This window comes from Sminthopsis crassicaudata, chromosome 1, assembly GCF_048593235.1.
Source record: "Sminthopsis crassicaudata isolate SCR6 chromosome 1, ASM4859323v1, whole genome shotgun sequence".
NCBI classification, from domain to species: Eukaryota; Metazoa; Chordata; class Mammalia; order Dasyuromorphia; family Dasyuridae; genus Sminthopsis; species Sminthopsis crassicaudata.
The window spans coordinates 189,883,774-189,897,001 of record NC_133617.1 but is presented as its reverse complement, the minus strand read 5'-3'; the positions used below and the strand labels follow the sequence as shown (position 1 = coordinate 189,897,001).

The 13,228-nt window shown below is 36.4% G+C and overlaps 1 long non-coding RNA gene across 1 annotated transcript in view; it reads left to right on the top strand.

The window, feature by feature from the left end:
* LOC141553508 (uncharacterized) overlaps positions 1–13,228 on the top strand; it is a 70,183-nt gene that overhangs the window by 17,787 nt on the left and 39,168 nt on the right. Inside the window, exon 2 of the long non-coding RNA XR_012485484.1 lies at positions 12,899–13,008. This is a non-coding gene — a long non-coding RNA (uncharacterized LOC141553508). The remainder of the gene's footprint in view (positions 1–12,898; positions 13,009–13,228) is intronic.

Here is a 13,228-nt window from a genome sequence, read left to right as displayed (position 1 = left end):
TGTTTGTTTTTGCATGTGCACAAATATACATCATCCATGTGGTATCTAGCAGAAGAAACACAGGACTCCACACTGAGAGATCTGGCCTCTGTTTCTAAGTTGAAAGTCATTTCATCTTTGAACCACCTTTTTCTCATGTGTAAAATGTAGAAATAAGCTATTCTTTTAAAAACTTAAATCTATTTTCCTTCCATTTCATGTGAAAATAATTTTTTTCCTTTTTTTTTTTTTTTTTTTTTTTAAAGATCAGAGTTTCAAATTCTATCCCTCCCTCCCTTCCCTTCCCCTCCTTGAGATAACAAGCAATCTGATATAAGATTGTTGTTGTTCAGTTCGTTCAGTGATGCCCAACTCTTCATGACCCCACTTGGGGTTTTCTTGGCAAAGACACTGCAGTAATTTGCCACTTCCTTTTCTAGCAGATCCAATAGATCCATTTTGTCAGACAATCAGAGGTAAATGACTTGCTCAGAAGCACACAGTTAAGTGTTAAAGACTAGATTTGAATTCAAATGTTCCTGACTCCAGGCCCTATTCTCTACCCATTAAGCTGCCTCCTGATAAAGGTTATACATGTGCAATTGTTTAAAACAAGAAATAAGCTATTTTTCTGCAATTAAAACATCATTTTAAAATATTTTCTTTTAAATTTTGAGCTGCAGATTCTCTTTTTTCCTCCTTCACCCACCTAGAAGGCAAACAATATTATATAAATTATATATGTGAAATCATGATACAAATTTTCCATATTAGTCATATAGCAAAAAAAATGCAAAAAAAAAAAAGAAATAAAGAGAATTGTACTTCAATTTTTACTCAGAGTTTATCAGTTCTTTCTCTTTCTGAAGTTGGATTGCATCTATTTCCATTATTTTGGAATTGTCTTGAATAATTGTATTGATCATAGTTAAATCTTTCACAGATGATCATCATATCCTTTAAAAAATTCTTTTTAGAAATATTTAAGATTAAGTAAAAAATTAAAAAAAAATAGAAAAAGAAAGGAAAAGGAAAACCAAAACCAAACAAAACACTTTCATATGCCCAAGAGAACATCAGGGAAGATTTAGTATATGTAACATAAATGTCCATTTCAAGAAAGCATATGTAACAATAGAAGACATTATATTCAGATCATCATAACAATATTGCTATTGTTGTGTACAATGAGCTCCTTGATCTTTCCCCTTCACTTTGTATCAGCTCCTATAGATCTTGCCATGTGTTTTCTGAAATTAGTCATCATTTTTTATAGCACAATAGTGCTATAAGTACTCTATCACCTCATATGCCAGAAATTGTTCATTCATTCCCCAATTAATAAGCATACTCTCAATTTCTAATTCTCAGCCACCATAAAAAGAGCTGCTATAAATGAAATAAGTTATTCTTAACATTTACTTTGGGAATTTCCATGAAATGCTTAGATAAGGACAGAGATAAAAGTGAGACTCTTTGGACCAGCTTCCCTAACACTAGACCCTGTCTGTGTCAGTCCAGAGTCCTTAGGAGGTTCCAGGTCAAAGGTTGTAACATAACTAATATGGAAATATGTTTAAAAGAATTTCATATAATTAATCTATATCAGTGTGCTTGCTGTATTGGGAAGAGGTGAGGTAATTTAGAACTCAAAATTTTACAAAAATGTGTGTTAAAATTATCTTTATATGTATTTGGAAAAAATACTATTAAAATTAAAAAAAATAAAGTTACAGCATATTTCTATAATGCTTGAAGTTACAGTATTCCGGAGTAAATCTTCAAATGTCTGACATACTGTTTAAGGCTAACTACTGGCATGAGGCAGATAGTTAACAAATAATCATAAGGAATAGTTAAGAACTTTGGAGAGTTGAGGTACCAGTCATTTTCCAAATACTAACAATGAGAGGTAGGTAATACAAGAATTACTTTTCTCTTATTCTGTAGAAAAGGAAACTGAGATTGAAAACACTAACATATCTGGCTATTTCCCCAATGTTGCTCTGAATACTCAAAAACAAAAACAAAAAAAACTAAACCTAAAACAAAAACAAAAAAGTAGTATTTGTTAAATACCCACAATGTATAATCTATTGTGCTGGACATGTTACAAATATTATCTCAATTGATTTGATCCTCACAACAACATTGGGAGGTAGGTACTATTATAATCTCAATTTTACAGTTGAGGAAACAGGCAGACAGAGGTTAAATGATTTGCCCAGGATCACATAGTTTTGTTCACTTGTTTCACTTGTATATAGTTTTTCCTGAATTTTTTCAGCAAAGATAGTAGAGTGGTTTGCTGTTTCCTTCTCCAGCTCATTTTACAGATGAGGGAAACTGAGGCAAATAAGGTCAAGTGAATTGCCTAGGTAGTATTTAAGGCAGGATTTGCACTCAGGTCTTCCTTATTTCAAATTCATCACTTGATCTACTGTGCCACCAGCTGCCTCAACTATCTTTGGCATATAATGTTTAATGATTTTGCTGTTTCTGAACTTTAGTCTTTTGGAGGAAGTGGACTGGGAAGAGTGATAAGGAAATGGTAGTTGGAGGCAAGTGAAGGCACACTTGCAATGCAGCAGAGGATTAATTCTGAAGCCTTCCACTGTATGAGAACTTGGGACAATCCACTGGGAGAGCCTGAGAATTAACCTGGAGGAGATACATCTGCTTTCTTGAGCAGGGAGTTGAATATTGAGAGCAGGTATAGAAAAGCAAAGATTTTAATAATTTGTCAAATAGCTTGGATTTCTTAGTGGAATCTTCCACTTGAATCTTAAGTAGGTAGATAGGATTCCTCATCTTGGTTCTGACACAGGCACTAGTATTTACCATTTCATGAAGTCAAGCAATAGAGCCAATTTAATGTATTTTGTTAAATTAAAATAGGGAGGGGGCAGCTAGGTGATGCAGTAGGTAGAGCACTGGCCTTGGAGTCAGGAGGACCTGAGTTCAAATCCAATTTTAAACATTTGATACTTACTAGTTGTATGATTCTGATGAAGTCACTTAAACCCAATTGCCTTGCAACAAAACAACAAATTGAATTAGGGATGTTGGTTCTAAACAAAGTTTTTTCCTACATTGTGTCCTTCTTACTTAGGAGGCAACTGTGGCAGAGTAGAAAGCATGTTGGATTTCATTCTAGATCTGGCTAGTCAAACCTTCTCACTTGATCAGAAAAGGATAAAGTCCCAGAGAGAGGAAACAATTTGACCAAGATAAAAGATAATCTTGGAATAGACTTTAAAGGTTAAAAAAACAAACAAACACATTACATATATCTCATTTTATTATCACAACAACCATCTGAGTTAGATATGACAGGCAATATCTTCTTTTTTTTAAGGGCAGTGGGGTTAAGTGCCTTGTCCAGGATCACACAGGTCCGCCTGACTTCAGGGTTAGTGTTCTAACAACTGTATCCCCTCATGTGCTTCTCCTTCTACCTCCCAGCCGGCACCCCAACCTGTCCCTATTTTCACAGATGAGGAAACTGGCTTGGAGAGGGAGTAAACAGAAGCTGCTCTTTTTATTGCATTATGCTGTCAAGATCTAAATATCTTTGCCAAGCATCCTGTCCCAACTCTTCAATTTTAGGATAGGTATTTTAATCTTTTCTTAATCTGTTTTCTCATTTATAAAAAGGGGAGAGTATATCCCTTTGCCTACCTCATAGGGTCATGTTTATGAGCATAAAAATGAGATAATGAATATGAGCTCCGTATCAATGACAGCCAGTTACTTCTCCTTAGATAGTCAGGAGTCTTATGATCCCCTGCACCCTTCTGAAGATTGTAATCAGATTCATCCTGGTACTACCCCTATCATACAACTTTCCCAACAAACATCAGATAAGCCAGAGGGGACTTAGAGAACATCCAATAACACTCCTTCGCTTTGATGAGGAAACTCAATCCTAGAGAAGTGGATTTGACCATTTGCCAGTAATGTTGTAAGTGAATCTTATGTTTCAGGTAGGAAATGGATTAGGATCCCAATTTTCAATGTGTGGTCCTCAGACCTCCAAGACCTTTCTGAAGACCTTTTGTGGGGTCCTTGAGGTCAAAACTATTTTCATAATAATATTAAGACATTTTAATTTCAAATTTGACAAATATTTATAGATATAATTCACAAACGCTTTTGAGGGAATCTTCAAAACTTTTAATTGTCTAAATGGGTTTTGAGAACCAAAAAATTGAGACTAACAGGGTTAAATAACTTGCCTAGCATCACACAGGTAGTAAGTATCTGAGGACACATTTGAACTCAGATCTCTTGGCTTTCAGATGCTCTATCAATTACTTTACCTAGTTAGTTGCCCTAGAAAAATATTAATAATGTAGATTAAACCTAAAAGTTTGTTGCTATTTGCCAGCATTCTTTCTGAGACTAGTGGACTAGATTGTTTAATTTCTGGGGTTTAATAATTCAAAAGATCTATGGTTTTAGCAGTTAATTTTCCTCTATCAATATTTAACTTCTGTATACCTTAGTAGTTGTTTGAGTATCTAGAGAAACAAGATTCCCCATGCTAAATCAGATAGTCTAAAACCCTATATTCTTCGTTGATTTTTAAGGTAAGAACCATTTATCTGATGGATCTGTTAAATGATGAGTCCTAGCCTGGTGTTTCTTTTTGTTGTTTAGATATGTCCAACTCTGTGTGACTCTATTTGGGGTTTTCTTGGCAAAGATATCAGAATGGTTTGCCATTTCCTTCTTCAGCCCATTTTACAGTTAAGTAATTGAGTCAGACAGGTTTAAGTGATCTGCCCAAGGTCACATAGCTTGGAAGTGTCTGAGACTGAATTTGAAGTCATAAAAGATGAGCCTCTCTGATTCCAAGGCTAATGTTCTATCCACTATGCCACTTAACTTCCCTATTAGTGAATGATATTAATTTAATAGCTAACCCTTCTGAAAGGATATTTGCAATTGGACAGTCTTGAGGAATGGCTGTATAGTTTTAGGAATTTCATTACAGGTCCCTGAGGAGGTGCCTCTGGTGGAAAGAATTACACCTCACAGATTTCCCTTCCCCATTTAGTAATAGGACCACTGTTTCTTTTTCAGTATATTGACTTACTCAGCTCATGGAAGCCAGCAGGGGAAACACTTAATTAGCTCACAAGAAACACCATTAAGCCAAGAGACTGACTCTAGTGTCTTGCTCATATCAAACATTCAATTAAATATTTGAGTGAATGAACATACTCCATACCTTCACCATAGGGCTTCTTTAAATAACTGGTTTTGTACCCAAGACATTTAGGATTAGGATCTCAATGATCCAAACTCAGTTTGCTGAAACTTTTTTCAGAAACACACCAATTCCCAAATCAAGCTATATTGTATTCTTCTAAGTTCCGTAATGAAGTCAAATCACCCTGGCTTCTATCACATCACCAGCTGTCATGCTCCCAACCTCTTCTTTTATGTGGCTCAGAACACCTGGTGGCCAATTGGTAGTTAAAGATAATTAGCCTTTCATGATCATTAGTTACATAGCCACCTGTTCCACCTGCAGATCCCTGGACCTTTCAGTTTGTCTAATTAGCATGTTCTGACCCATCATCACCCCCTATGGAGTATTTGGCAGCCAAGGTATTAACCCTATCAATGCCAACTTTTCAGGCAATAGTGGAAGAGTCAGTCAATGAGCAAGCTTAGAAAAATAAATCTTGTGAAAGCAACCCTTCAAGAGGCTGGTGGACTTGTTAAAGTCCTTGAGAAGATCTCTTACCTTGGGAAAAGTTACATCTTGGTATCCTTTCTGTCCTTACCTTATGTAATTTCTAAGAGATTAGGAGCAAACATCATAAGGCCACTTCCAAAAGTCCAAACCTTTGGACAATGATCTAACTGGGTATTCTTATTCCACCTTTTAGGATAAAGAGTCATGGGTATTAGAAGGGGAGCAAATTTCATAAACAGGGTTAGGAATATTGTGTAGAGTGTAGGAGAAGCTCTCTACATTAGAGTTGATGATCTTGGAAAAGAAAGATATTAAGAAAAGAATTTTTTTTTAATTAAGAAAAAAGAAAAAAAGCAGGGAGTTCTAGGGATGGATTTCTAAGAGGAAAAACTATAGGTACCTCCAGATTTTTAGCAGGGTATTTAATAAGAGGGGGAAAGGAGGCAGAGGGAATCTATTAAATTGGACTAAGGGGCCTTTGAAGTCCTGTTAGTACTCCCAATTTTTCTGAATTGTGCCACATTTTAAACTGTGTCCAGAGCTATCCCAATTCCCAACCCATACTTATTTATTCCATTGCAAGTAGGACATGAACACATTCAGTCTAATGAAATAAAGGCTATATTTGCCATCCCAAACAGGTGAGCTCCTGTAGAGAACTAACCCTGTAGATGACATGCCCTGTTTTTTGCTTGGCAAGTCCCAGAATACTTAGTTGTTAATCAGGGTACATTACCCCAACTTCATTTTTGGGTTGCCATTCCCTTTGCTGAGGTAAAAGCCATATGTTATAAAATGCTGCAGCCTCCGCTGTGAAATGTTGTGACACATTTCTATTGCCTCATCATGCTATTTGCAGCAACAGTTATGAATGGTATAGGAGCAAGAGGACAAATATGTATTGGTTCTTGGGGACATATGTATGCTGACTGAGCCATCTGGAAGATGATATCTCTGCCAAGGTTTTCTTTTGTCAAATATTGTTGCTGTTCATTTTATTTCTGGCAAAAAATTACTGTCTGGAAGCTTCTCTGAGCCTGGGCTCCACTGATCCATACTTCAGGATTTGTATCTCTTGTTATGTGTCTTACACACACACTCATTACTCTTAGTCACATTCAAAGTCTTGTGTCCAGTTTTTTTTATTTCATGCTCCTTCAACTCCTTCCCTCCCTACAACCTGCATTTCCTGAGTACAGACTGTCATGGAGGTTTAGAACAATGTTGAGCCATTCTGATATTCTATCCCTGATAAGGCTCTTCATCAGTTCTCAGACTATTGGACTTGCTTCATGGGGAGGGCATCATGAGGGTTAGAAATACAATCTCACTATCAGGCTAGACAATTTGGGGATGCCTAATCCCATGGTTCATCTCAGGAGCAAACCTGATACAGTGGGAATCCATATCTCCATTCATTCATAGACTATTATTTGATAAAGACGAAAGAGCAGTGAATCTGGATTTTAGATCATCTTGCTTCCAGCAGCATATTCCTGGTATGACATTTGTCCTCCTTCAGTGTCAGTTTCCTAATCTGTAAAATGAGATGGACTAGATAGATGGCTTCTGAGTTCCTTCCCAGCTCTGCTTCTATGAGCCTGGGATCCATATGTACTCTATTTCTGTTTTCATCAGCTCCTCAATCATTCTGACCACAAGCCTAAATCTCTTGCCAAATTCTACTCATTACCCCAACTCCCTGTCCCGGAGGCTCTTCACAAACTAGGTTTTCTATATCTCTCAGTGCTCTGCCAAATCACTTACCAGAGGCAAAAGAACATTTTGAAGTCAAAATAGACAAGGAAATTGTCAATATAGCCAAAAGGTATGGGCAGTTGCAGACCTCTGCAACCCTTCCAGTACAGTTGAATGCCTTTCAATTTAAATATTCTTAAAATCTAACAGCATATATTTTTTTACTCTTCCCTTTTTTTGTTTCCTTTTCTAAATATCCCTTTATTGCAAATCTAGTTCCCCCCCCTCAATTCTTCTTGTCCTCTTTTGAGCATTTAATACTGTTGAACATCCTTTCTTCTTAATGTTGTTGCTCAGTCATTTCAGTCATATCTGACTCTTCATGACCTATTTTGGGGTTTTCTCGGTAAACTGGAGTAGTTTGTCATTTCCTTCTCCAGCTCATTACAGATGAGGAAATTGAGGCAAATAGAGTTAAGTGATTTGTCTAGGGTCATAGCTAATAAGTGTTTGATGCTGGATTTGTGCTCACAAAGATGAGTCTTCTTGATTTCCAAACCCAGTGTTCTATCCACTGAACCACCTAACTCCCCATTCCACATTCTCTAAATTTCTCTCAACTCTGCCCCATTGTGAGTGGCTTTGCAGCTTTTCTGACATAACTCTCCTGGGTTCTCCTCCAAAACTCTGATTATTCCTTTTCTATAAACTTTAATTATTCTTTTCCCTCTTCCTGATCCCTAAGCTGCTGAATGGAGAATGAACTGGAATAGGGAGAGACAATGCAGGGAGACCAAAGTTATTGTCACAATCCAGAAGTGTGTTAATGCCAAATAAAATAGTAAAGTTAGAAGAAGCAGCAGGTTTAGATGGAAAGCTAATGAACTTGGATTGCAATATATTCAGGTTAAGGTACCAGGAGGACTTCACAGTGGAAACATTTAGGGACAAACATGGATTGATAGGATTCTACAAGTCAGGATTGGGCATAGAGATTTGGGAGACCACTGTATAGTTGTGGTAGCTTATTTCAAAAGAGTTAATGAAATTGCTGTGAGAAAGAACGTAAAAAGGAAGAGAAATGATCTGAGGAGAGGTTTTTGGGAAATACCCAGATAAAGGGATTTAGAAAAATAGCCAGGAGAGGCAGTTAGGCAGTGCAGTAGAAATACTAGCCCTGGAGGCAGGAGTTCAACCAGTCTCAGATATTTACTATATCTCTGATCAAGTCACTTAACTCCAAGTGCCAAGAAAGAAAGAAAGGAAGGAAGGAAAGAAAGAAGGAAGGAAGGAAGGAAGGAAGGAAGGAAGGAAGGAAGGAAGGAAGGAAGGAAGGAAGGAAGGAAGGAAGGAAGGAAGGAAGGAAGGAAGGAAGGAAGAAAGGAAGGAAGGAAGGAAGAAAGGAAGGAAGGAAGGAAGGAAGGAAGGAAGGAAGGAAGGAAGGAAGGAAGGAAGGAAGGAAGGAAGGAAGGAAGGAAGGAAGGAAGGAAGGAAGGAAAAAGATAATCAAGGAGCCAGGAATGTGATGCATAAGGTACACAGCTAGAGGAGTAGGAGAAGAAATAGGAGATCACATCCCTTCTTTTAAAAAAAAATTCTACACATTATTTCATTTAAAAATATTTATATTTTATTTATTTTAACATTATTTTTAAAAAATTGAGTTCCCAGTTCTTTTCCTCCCTCCAGTTCCTTCCTCATTCATTGAGGTTAGCAATATATCAATTATGCAAGTGAAGTCATTCAAAACATATTTTTATGTTAGTCATGCTCTAAAGAAAAAATGAAGAAAATTTTTAAAAAATGAAAAAAAAAGTATGCTTCAATCTGTATTTAGACTGCATTAGTTCCTTTCTAGATAAAGAAAGCTATTTTTTCATTTTGGGATTGATTAGAATAGCTAAATCTTTCACAGTTGATCATCATTATGATATTATTGTTACTACATGAAATGCTCTCCTGCTTCTGAAGTCAGTTTGCATCAATTTGGTACCTTTTTCCTGGTCCACAAAAATAATTTCCTAATTGGTTTCTCTGCTTCCCTCTCTTCAATCCATCCTTCACTCAGCTGCCAAATTGCTATTCCTAAAGCCAAACTCTATCCATATCACTCCAGAAGCTATTGTGTTTCCTGTTGCCTTTAGGATAATATATAAATTACCATTTGACATTTTAAATACTTCATAACCTCACTGCAACTTTCTAAACCTGATTTAACATACTTTACTTATTATAATTTATATTTCAGCTTTACTGATCAACTTTCTCCATATTCTGTACACAGCATTCTGTCTGTGTATGAATGCATTGGTGGGAAAGGGACAAAAGGGGCACTGAGGTGATCTTTCCAATAAGCTCTAAAAATTCTTCAAGTCCAAATCCCCAGCTGAGAATTCTGTAATTCTGTTTATGGAGTTTGTGGTTAGAGAGTTGAATTTTAGTGTTCTGGATTTAAGAGTGCTCTGATTAAAAGATACAGTGAAGTTTAGGAGGTGACTGCATTATATGACTGAAGTTAGAGGGAGAAAGAGCCTGTTAAGTTGAGGTATTGAAATGTCATGGTTACTAGGGGATTGTCAACATGAATTACTGAAGTCCTTAAGGATGATGTCAAGAGATAAAGTGTAGACAAAGACTATTAACTAGAGCCTAAAGCAATTTAAAAAGCTGGGAGAATGACCTCAAGGTCACTAGATGATTACAAGGATGAACAGAGTGAGGGGGAGAGAAAGAGACATACATTCACACACACACATACACACACACACACACACACACACACACACACAAAGAGAAAAAGATTGAAAGACAGACAGAGACAGACAGACCGAAAGACAGACAGAAAGACAAAAGCAGACATACAAAGCCAGAGAAAGACAGAGAAGAGACAGAGACAAAGACAGAGAGACAGTCAGACAGAAGACAGACAAAGAGAAAGAGACAGAAGACACAAAGACAGAGACAAGAGGCAGAAACAGAGTTATACAAACATATTAAATAAAGTTCACTGAGTAATAACCTTGAAGTAGTGATGGAGAACATACTATTTACATTTACAATCTGTGTGATCTTGGACAAGTAATTTTATTTTCCTGGGCCTCATATTTCTTATCTATAACATATATGATTTGGACTAGATGTACTCTGAGATAGCTGTAAGCTCCAGGACTACAACTTTATGATTATCTAATTCCTTAAATGAGATTCTTATAGTATTCTAGGGACCCGCCTAGGTACAAAACTTAATGACTTTCCAATGATTGTTTCATGAACACATGAACACATTCTACTTTGTGTAAGTTTATGTGTATATACACACATATATGTATGTGTATGTATAGGTAGATTTATACATAGATTTATCTATCATCTATTTACCTCTCTATCCATCTATTTTCTTCTACCTCTCTCTCTCTCTCTCTCTCTCTCTCTCTCTCTCTCTCTCTCTCTCTCTCTCTCTCTCTCTCTGTCTCTGTTTTCATCTGTCTGTCTATCTGGCTATCTCTATATTTCCAGACTTGTGATTTTACCTATATAGGGAATTCCCATAAAGGAGTATTTTTTTTTCTGCCAGTGTAACTCAGCCCTTTCTCTGCTATTTAGTTTTAGACAAGAGAAATCTGGGCACAGAAATCAAGTGATGTGCCTAAGATCACATAGTATGTGTCAGACATAAGTCTTCTTGATTCTGGGGTCAACTCAACTCATCATGCTTTGTTGTCTTTCATGTACTTTGTCCTGGGATATATATTCTTACACAAATGTCAGCTCCTTCACGAGATCATGAACTCCTCAAGAGCACAAGAAACTTTTAGTGCTTTTTTTTCTTCCCCCAAAGCTCAGTAGAACCTTGATTGGAGTAGATGCTCAGAAATTATTTGTTTCATTGAACTGATTTAAATTGAAGTGAGCTAGGCTGAGATAGATTCTGACCAACAACTGGGGGTAAAATGACTTTTTTGGGGGGGGGAGAAATGTAAAGCCATGACTTGTGAAAGGCAGCTGATGGAACACTGAATATGGAATTAAGATTGGTGTTCAAATTCCAGCTCTGTCTCTTATTTACTGTGTAACTCTGGACAAATCACTTATTTCTTTCCTTGTCTATAAAATGAAGAGGCTGGACTTGATGATCCCTGAGATACCTTCCAGTGCTAAATATCTGCTTTTCTGACCCTAATTCAAAGAGAAATCTACACATTTTCATTGTCCCCCTGGGAACTTTGGTAAATGATTGTAGATTTCTGGTTTCCTGGTTTGGAGAGTAATACACAGTCCTTGAAATATTTGCTCACCTCCCTCTAGTCCAAGTCATAAACATCATTAATATTCCTGCGTCAGACTTTGTGCCCATTGGTTTTACATCAATAATCAAGATAACAGACATTTAGCATTTAAAGTGTGAGACTTTAAAAAAGTTGTGAGAAAAAACTTTTTTTTTCCACCACAAATCTACAACCTTTCAAGGGCTCTGAAGCAAAAAGCCACTTCAACAGGAGACAGGAGTCCAAATTGACACCTTCTGATACTGTGTAGATATTGTTGCTAGGTTACAGACTCCTATGGTCTGTACTGTTACAGATCTCATTTGCTGCCTGTATTTTCTCAGAAAGAGACAGGAAAAGAAGAAAAACAACAGCCTCTCTTTCCCTTGTGCCAGTAAAAACTGAGCTTGGCAAATCTGCTCCATTTTGTTGTTTTCTCTCAATGACCCATATTCAATCCACTTTTTTTTTTTTTCTTTTCAAATTCCTGGGCTTTATATATATATATATATATATATTTTTTTTTTTTTTTGAGAAAAAAAGTTCCAAATATTATGCTTTTTTCACATAAATAATCTGCAATATCACTTTTAGAAAACAAACTTTTAAAAAAAATTTGTAAACACATTACTTCCTCAACCTACTTTCTAAGTACCCTGTTTAAGCAAAGATGTGACTAACTGAATACTTTTCAAGGAAGACAATTCCATTGGATCTTGGCTTTGGGGTTTGTTTAACCCCTCCATGAAGAAGGTTTTGGTAAGGATCAATTTGTTGATTCCTAATCATTACCCTTTCTAAAGCCACAGGGCCAGTTCATTTGAGACACTGTGACAAATTTATTGTCTATACTATAGGATGAGTTTTGGAAATCAGGCAAATTAGAAATTGTTTATTGTAAGTGCATTTTGGCCTCAGTTCTTGGCTTTCCTTAGCTTTCCTAAAGCAGAGGACAATTTTATGGCGGTAATTGATGGGTACCACTTAGTACCCACAAAATACTTGATAATACTGGAAAAAAGAGTTGCTATTTATGATGGGTATTCTGATTGAGGCTGTAAAGGGAATTTTGAGATGAGGTTTAAGAATGGTGGAGACATTGACAAATGCTTTCTTTTATAGAATTTTTGTTCTGATGCAGTAGTAAAAGTCTTGATTTAGGAGTCAATGGACCTATATTTGAATCTTAGCTTTATTTCCATGTAATTGTGATTTTGGGCAAATCATTCTCTTTTCTGGGTTGAAGGTTTTTCCTCTATAAAATAAATGGTGAGGTGGCAAGGAAAGAATACTGGATCTGACATCAGAGAAAGAAGGTGTGACCCTTGGTTCTGCCCATTATTGTGTGACCTTTTGGTAAGTCATTCAATTTCCCTGAACTTCAGTTTTTGCTTATGCAAAAACAGGGTGTTGGATTAGTTTGTTACTTCCCAATTTTAAGAATAACAGATTTTTAAAAATTGTACATTATGAATTGTAAAATGATTTGCATAAATTATGTCATTTCATCATTATAATAGTCCTGTGAGATGGGTGCTTTTTTTTACAGGTGAAGAAAATGAGATTTTGGAAAATT